Consider the following 9,114-nt stretch of genomic DNA (forward strand, 5'->3'; position numbering starts at 1 on the left):
AACAAAAATAATAAAATAATAATAATAAAATAGTTTTTGTAAAAATTAATAATCACGTAAAATAACAAAAAAAAAAACAAAAAATAATGAAATAATCAAGAAAAAGAAACTGGTATCCTCTCTGAGTATGAGAAAACAATATTTTGTCGCAACAAATTAAAATTTGTTGGGCGAGTGAGGGTTCATGCAAATGACAGTAATGAGTGAAGGCTTGTTTCTAAATTCAAAATATATTAAAATGGGTCGCGAGGAGGGGGTTTTCAAGCTTTCCTCACACAGCCACCTCTTGTAATTGTTTGCCATAAGTTAATCATTTGGCGGTTAACCATTTACGGTTCTGCAATGGTCTGAAATGTCGGTGCAGTATTTCATGTCAAGCCAAGTCGGTAAGTAGCTTATTTCAAGCCGACATATAGTCTCCTTATATATATTAACCGACATTTGCTTACTTGGGGTGCTTTGCTTCACTTGAGGTTGACATGAATTACTTACATTTACAAGAGGTGGCTGTGTGAGGAAAGCTTGAAAACCCCCTCCTCGCGACCCACTTTAATATATTTTGAATTTAGAAGCAAACGTTCACTCATTACTGTCATTTGAATGGACCTTCACTCGCCCAAAAAATTCATTGCGACAAAATATTGTTTTTTCATACTCGGAGATGATACCAGCTTCTTTTACTTTCTTTCTTTCTATGTTTCGTTATTTTTCGTTTTTATGTTATGTTATGTTATTTATTTTTGTTATTATAAATTTTTGCAAAAAATGTTTTCTATCTATTTTTCTTTTTATTATTTATTATTATTATTATTATTATTATTATTATTTAATTAATTAATTATTTTTTGATAAAAAAATGTTTTTATTTCTTCATGTTCCGGGATTTTCCGGAATGTTCCGGAATGTTCCGGGATGTTCCATGTTCCGGGTTTTATCGACGCCCCTCATGAGGATGGTTTTCAAGTCGCTTGAAACTTTCTTGAATCGTTTCAACTTTCCGAGTTTAATGAGATGCAAAGCAAAGTTACTTGAAATTTTACTTAGGCCTTCACACACGAATTTTTGGTTAAGTAAAACTTAGCAGATCTTAAGTCTTACTTAACAGCCCAGTGTAAAGACAACCATTCAACCGTAATTACATCCCTACAGCCAAAGTTGAGTGGGGAGATAGAAAGATAGGCTAGTAATATGTGCAGAGGGCTAAAATGACCCCACGTGCGAACTAAAGTCGTGCCCGATAAGACCTGGGTAAGTGGATTTTGCGATCGGGCCAGTGAATCATGTTCTTTTAATAAGTTAAAACTTGTTAAACCGTCAAGTGAAGTCTTAAAAATAATCGAGTAATTCTATTATTAATTCTGCTTGTTATTTGGGCGTGGCCCAAATAGAGAAATGGAAGCGGCTTGTTTTGACGCAAAAGTCCAATAGGCACGCAATACGTGCTAACGCAAGCAAGGCTAGTAAACAAGCGAAGCGAGGCGAATGTCTGCCAATGCGAACGTCATTCAACACTACATATTCTCCTTCATTGTTTTCGTAAAGTAAACCAAAATCCATAAAACGTGTCGTCGGAATCTCACGCAAAATGTAGATTTTTTAAATCATCAACACCCCCAGGCGGATTCATAAAAAAACTCTTCTAGTATTTCCAATTTGAACTTGAATTTGCACCACCCCTTGTTGACACATGCAGACTTTAAAAATAGAATACGCTCCCACGAAAAACCCAAAAACTTAGACAGCACGTGATCAAAACATGTTCGTACGGCGCCAAAAACGTTATCAATTTCACCGCAGAGACTAACCGACAACGTTTCATTGGCCAAAAAACTGACAGGTTGAAATGTGAAACTACGCGCAGAATTCGTCGCCCTTCAAGGATGGTAGTAATCCCACGATATCATTTGATCCGCAATTTTTCAAAGTAGCAGGAAGAAACAGTTCGGAAAACATTTGGCGACGGTTTTTCGAGGAACGTATTGTTGAAGTGAGTGTAGCTAAATGTCGTGGGTCGTGGGTCGTGGGGCGTGGGTAGAGGTCGTGGGTCGTGGGTGTGGGTGTGGGTAAATGTAATGGGTAAAAAAGTATAGAAAAAAAAATATAAAGTAAAGTAATTGAAAAAAGCTCAAGCATGTTAAGGCATGGCCTGAGCCTAATTTCCATAAAATCTTATAATGATCATAACCTTGTGAAAATGTACCAGAACCTATCAAAATTTTGTAACCTCAAAGATATCAGTAAACGTAATTTTCCTGTTACGCAAGAAACCATATTAGTGTGTCACGTGACCAGTTAAGGTCAAGTCCAGGAAAGAAGAGAAAACTAAAAATGGGGTGGCGAGATGCCACACAGTAGATATTAAATACATTATTTTTGCTATTCTATCATGGTTCACCTCGCATGATTATGGCCGGAATGGTTGACTCCCATTTTTATTTCATCAACAATTAAGCAAAATAGGTCACGTAACACTTTTTATCTGCTAATATCTTTTGAAGAAATTAAAAATTCTCTCCTTTCCGGCCACGGAAAAACTTTGTACCAAAAACCAAACAATTACACATGGTTCAGAGTTACTTGTAATGAACCATCCCTACCCCATTTAGCATTTTCTTTTGTATATCACTACGTTTCACGTGACCACATCAGTTCAACCCTAATCGATTCAATGCCTCAAAAGAAAATTCCCGAAAGTTTTTAGCAACTTTTAGAATTAAAATGCATGGCGGTAGAAGGAAAAACAGTTTTAAATTGAGCCATGCCTTAATATGCTTGAGAGAAATAAATAGAAAAAAGTTGTAAAATATATTGTGAAACGAATATCTCCAACTCCTTGATTGCCTTTTTCGTCACGGCTTCTTCGTCCTCTTCCTGTGGGACTTGACTCCCCTTTCACAACACCACTGTGTAAAAGACAGTTTGCCGATGAAGATTTATCCATAGTTGAGCTATCGCCGCGAAATAAACGAAACAGACGTAAATTATACCTGCAATTTGTAGAAAGTATGGGACAGCTCTGACTCGCTGAATGGAAATAGCTGCTCACTATTTATCTTTATTTGATCTACAATTCCAATGATCAGAGGAGATTTTTTAACATGATGGAATGCGATCACCGTGAGAAGGGGAAGGGAAAAGGACAATTTTTAGGTATTTCATATTTTTGGATAGAAGTGTTTCTTAAAGAAGTTTTAGGTCTCTTACCTTACGAAGGAACCACCTTCATTCCCAACCTTTCAAGTTAAGGCGAGACTGTATGTAAATTTTATTGCCGTACGGAAATACAATTGTCTCGATTACTTTTTGTTTTGTTTTGTGTACAAACTCTTTGCTGTAACGATTCGAAATATCACTCCTTAAACTGAAAGGACGTTTCAGTCACGAATGTTGACATCTTTGAGAAAAAGCAGTTGAGTCTCCAGTTTTTGTATAGCCTGCTTCAGGTGCACATAGTGCACAGAGTTTCTTTTATTTTTCACCTAAATGTCTTTTTAGTGTCCGTTTGTACTATAGGATCGGTTATTTGCTGAAGGGGAATAGGACTGGTATGTACGCGGAGATTTTCGTTTCATGAATTTTACAACTTTTGCTATTTAATTTTTTAATTTTTTCTTTTTGGAAGACTTTTTTGTACCCACGACATTACCCACACCCACACCCACGAACCACACCCACGACCTACGATTTGAGAGTCGCAAGATTTGTGTAGCTGGTGATCAGTGTGACAATAGTGATTTTGATTTTCACAATGCGTAAGACAAGGAGTTGCCTGTGATAAAAATCTCCTCCGATAAAGAAAGGGAATATTGTCAACTATTGAAACCAAAAGGGACTCAGGCTTCTTTGGGAACTACAGCACTGACAGCGGTAACAATTCTTCTTATTCTTTCAATTTTGTTTTTCATGTAATTGTGTATATTGTGACGCGGTACATGTACGATGCTCGACGTCGCGTTTTTGCATTATCAGCAAGTTTTGTGTATAGGGTGTTTTGATGTCAGTGAGGTGACGACAAGAAAAGGTAATGAGTCAATTGTACAGAAGGAAAATTATTTTGTGGAGGAAATAAACGAAGTTGAATTGACATCTCGTCGTGGGAAATTTATTTATAACAGAACTTACAATCCAGTTGGTTTAAATAAGGTTAGTCATTTTTCTCGACGCGGTAGTGCACCTAGCAGACTACCGATGAAGAAATTAGTGAAGACTTTTGTATGGAAGGGAATTCTGAAAAATACACCATTGTCGTCTAAAATTCATTGTTACGTTAAAAATAGAAATGGTTTATACTTAAACTGGCACAGAAGTAACTGTAAGAGTGTGAGGATTTTACTTAGGGCAAGTCCAGAATTAGTTCGAAAACAAGGGAAGGTACGTTTATCTGTCGTCTTAGCATAAAAGAAGAGATTGTGAGGATTGTCACGATTGGCCCTGAGGAAGGAATTGATCCGAAAGGTCATTCTCAAGGGCCAATCGTCCCAATCCTGATTGGTGGGGTCGTCTCCACGAACATACGCTACCACAACCTCTTGCGTTAAGAAACCTGTCATGCTCCCGGAAATCAAATCGTCTATCGTAAACCCATCCATCATTCTGTTGCAATAGTTGCATACAGAGCTATCGGTGGGGTGGGCTACCCACTGGTAAATATGGCAAATGAGTTGGTCCTCTAGGGTAGTCAAGGAATCTAAGAAAAAAAGCGATACCAACATCTTGGGACCCAAAAACGTGCAGCCCAATTCAATCGACATCGTCGAGGGCAAACGCAAAGGTAGATGGGCCAAAGGACTTGCCGACGAAAGTCGAGATCGGGGAACACCGCCGCGAACCAAGAAAAAAGGTATAAGGGAAGGGACCCATCCCTGTCAATGAAAAAAAAAACCCGACACGACTTACCAGCCATTTTGCGACGATGGACTTCGTGACCGAGCGTGCGAGCAATCGGATGGTCCCAGGGCAGGGTCTTGGCCAAACTGGCAAATTCATCTGTGTTGCTTCGCTGGAACAGGACGCTTACACAAGCCTTTCGCAGGGGAAAGTGCCAGACCGCTTGCAGCAGGTCGACGAGAACCGCAAGGGGCACCGAGTAGAGCACGAGAGCTTCCAGAGAGTTGACCATCTTGAACAGCGAGGCTGAACAGGGCGGAATGAGCCAAAACTAGGAGCGCAACGTGTTCTAGAGAATCGTCCCAGGGAGCTGATTGGTGGGAAGGCATCACGTGGGGATCACGTGGGAGAAAGGACATTCTAGGGGGTACCCCCATGGGTACACTTTTTTGTCCATGGAAAAAAGGTCCTGGCACGAATAGGTAGTTGGTCCAAGGAACAGATGAATAAGGTGGAACAGAGCGGAGAGGCCACATTCATGCTTGCTCGTCGAGATGAAATACCAAGGATTAGTCGACCCCGAAGACAAGCCGTATGGTAGGGTGTTGCCCTTTGAGGTGCAAATGAAAATCATGTTTTGGGTCGAGTGTTTTGTGACTATGGACAAGTGGAAGACGTTGCTGCGAGAATTTAAAGGGTTGCCCAAATGCGATGTCACAGGCCTCCCACAACACCTCGGACAGGAACCAAGTGGTGGTTCGTTTTCATGTTCCCAGAACATCCCACTGTCACCATTGTCATCGAATGTTTGACCAAAGATTATCGGTAAGTGAGGGTCGTTATGGAATGTTTTTTTTTAATGGTGGAACAGTACTGTTATGCTGTTTTTTATTTTTACAGATTGGTATGATGGCGGAAATGGCCCGAAGCCCCGTCAACCTGGACAATCTGATGAATGAAGGCATTGCTTTTGCGACTGACCGTTTTTAAGAGAGTCTAGCCGATTGCCCCATCGGAATGAGACCGGTCATGATTGGCAGAAGAAAACCGGCCTATTATACCATAGACAAAGTCATGGGACGATTAAATAGAGTCATGATGGTCTTGGAAACGATGAGACACATTGCTGTTGGGAATGTACATTGAGAATTTTATTAAACGTGTTACATGTCATATCAGTGTCCTAATGTTTTGTGTTCATGAGTGTTGGAATAAAGCGTCCAGGGTGGGATAGACCGCCTTGTCTTCTTTTCGGGTACCTATAATGGCGGTTTTCTCCTGTAACGTGGGTAGGGCTATCTGTTCCTCGGTCATGCCTTCTCAGGGTTGATAGTGTTGCAGGGTGGGATTCCACCAATACCATTGTTCCATATCCAAATCAAACACATAGAAGGGGTTTGCCTAATATCTGAGCCATGACCACACTCCAACCCGTGCCGCCCAAGAGATGCTTGCGTAACTCATCAAAATACCCCAACGCCAACACTAAGGAAGCAGGCTTGATCATGTAATAATTACGCTGTAAATATTGGAGGGTGATGGGATGGGAGACATGTCAACCCAATGGAAAAGCCACCTGGGTAACGGTGGGTGTGGCAGTGTCCAAGTCGGGCTGAGTCAAGGGCGCGAGGGACTTGGCTCGAGGGTGACAGGGTGAGATGAACACCACACACGAATGACCATACAGGTGACATAAACGTTCCACATGCGTATCCACGCCTTTGGCGCCTCCCGTGTAAATAGTCAGCGGCATTGTCTGTGAAAAATGGAAAAAAAGTCTGCATTAATGATGGCTGTTTTTGGACAACGGGTTCCAAGCCCACATGGTGTGCGGTTCATCATCCGCGTACATCAGGGGTTCTTGCCATTCCCGGTAGGTGACAGTTTGTTCAAAGATACATCGGACGCCGCGGAATTCACTTCAGTTATCGGGGATCCAATCCAAACCTTTGCCTTGGGCAAACGCGTCGTCTTTGTCTTCAATATAATGATTGCATAAGATATCATCCAACAGCCGATCACACCGTTTTTGCCAAAGCACCCGTTGGGCGTTGACTTAGGAGAGGGTCGGTAACACATTGGAATGTCGACGCAACCAGCCACTCATTTGACAGGCCCGTACACGAGCGCTGCTATCGTGACAGATCCCGCTACCGCGTTCCCCGTGGCTACGATCCGTGCACCAATTACGGCCATGATCGTTGGTGGCCATGACATTGACGGTGGCAATGGGAAGACTGGCTAACTCGCTGCAGCCCTGTCCTTCCAGGACGACGATCGGGTAAGAAAAAAACCGTGGCTCTTGGAACAATCGATACAGACCATTGACGGTGAAGACACCCAACCGCCATCGTTTGGGGGTGAGATATTGTTGACACCGGCGGGTGACATCGTCCCTTAACTGATGGTAAGGATGAAATTCGTGTCGGTTGTGATCCGACAAAACGGTTCAAAAGGCAAGCCATGCACCGTCTTGGTCTGACGATCCACTCGGGTCTCGGCGTCCTCGGATAATAGGTCGTACGTCAGTACAAGGGGTAACGTGTATTTGAACAACACATGATGATGGCCTGTCCAATCACAAAATGCCAGTTTTCGAATAATATACTCCTCCCGGGAGATGGCAAACCCCTGACTGTACACCAAGAGACCCACTTCGCGTAGACTTACCGTAGAACAGAAAGGACACCAACTGATAAGAAAAGTCAGGAAACCCACCGTTTTATAGCGGATGGAGTGGGCCAGGATTGGTGGAAAACCACCTCACACGATCATCACGAGACGCATGGAGTGGTGTGGGATTGGTGGAAAAAAAGATCACACCATGATCACGAGAGGAGGGTTGGTGGACAGGTCATGGGTTATATAAGACAGGAAAGGATCGAAGTGAGATTCATTCGGCGGAGTAATTCGTCATGGAGCGTCAAGCCACCCAACCAGGCGCAATAGCTTGACAAGGCAAAACAACAACCTAGCACGCGCATCGCGCTTTTTTGTACATTTCTGTGCCGTAAACTGCACGACCATGCGACGTTTTCGCGGCTGTCAGCCGTCGTGGTATCTTTTAAAAACTCCCTAATATTTACGCAAGACGTGACCGATGCAAGCGTGAATACCTGTTGTAAGCTCAAGCTTGTATTTTTGGAAAAACGTGTTTAGTTTTCGGGCAGACAGTATTTTGAAATCAGATGGGGATTTTTTATCAAACTGAAAGTTTCCTGACTGCGTGCATTTCTTTGCAGCCGTCGTGTACGAACTCACGAAAATAACTCAGGAGAAACTGTTCACCGATTGGGCACAATAATACAAAGCATTTTTGGTGCCCAATCAGGAGCCGGCATCTGCTTGAATTGTTGGAAATAGTTCGGTGAGAGTCGGTACCCAGGGGCTCTTTTGCGCTTACTTGAAAACTTTCGTCCCACCTTTTCTCCCGACCCGACTGACTGCCCCTGGGTCTCCGAGGATGGTTATTAGTCCGAAACTAACTTTTTCATAAAAACTAACCGACCTAACCGCGATCTAAGAGGGTTTCTGACGGTATTTTCAGCATGCAAAAGACAATTTTCGGGTTTACCTCGGTGTGAAACTGGCCTGTGAACTTTTTCATTGCTTGGCACCTTTTGTTTTTTTAGGTTCTATTGCGTTAACTTCTTTGTTTTCTTTTTTTTTTTTACGTCACTTGTGAGTTTAAAGGTTCTTAAACCGAGAATGAACCCAATTTTCCGCGAGTAGTTCCAGTCGTTTGAAGTAGATCAGTTTGTGTTCTCAGTTCCTGGGTAACCGATACACCTATTTTGAAAAAGCTCTTTCGAGTTTTTTAGTACTCGCTAATACGGCTTCAAAATGGCTCAAGAATTAAATTAAAGCAGACATTAAAACACACAATACAAACACTAGGTGAGTCAATTTTACTGATTTCAAACCTTTTACAAAGGCAGAACTTAACGTGCTTTGTTTATACAGACCCTTTTTGTTTCTTGTAAAACGCAAATTGATAGGAAAGAATAGACCTTACTTGATTCAAACGAAATTTAGCTTTTTGGTCCCTTCCATTAGGCGCTGTTTAGATGATACCGGAATGACTTTCATTCCGGAATGGGTTTCGTTCCAGAGTAAACCCTGACCCTGCTAACAGAGTTGCTTCTAGGAAAGATCGATCTGCTAGCAGGGTAAGTTCGTACTGCATTCACATGATAAAATCGAGCGGCTCAGCCTAAGGCATTTAATCGGCTCCTGTCTCACATGGTTTTCTTCCTTCAATCCGAAACTTGTTTTCAGTTTACGTGA

This window comes from Porites lutea, chromosome 2, assembly GCF_958299795.1.
Source record: "Porites lutea chromosome 2, jaPorLute2.1, whole genome shotgun sequence".
Lineage (NCBI taxonomy): Eukaryota > Metazoa > Cnidaria > Anthozoa > Scleractinia > Poritidae > Porites > Porites lutea.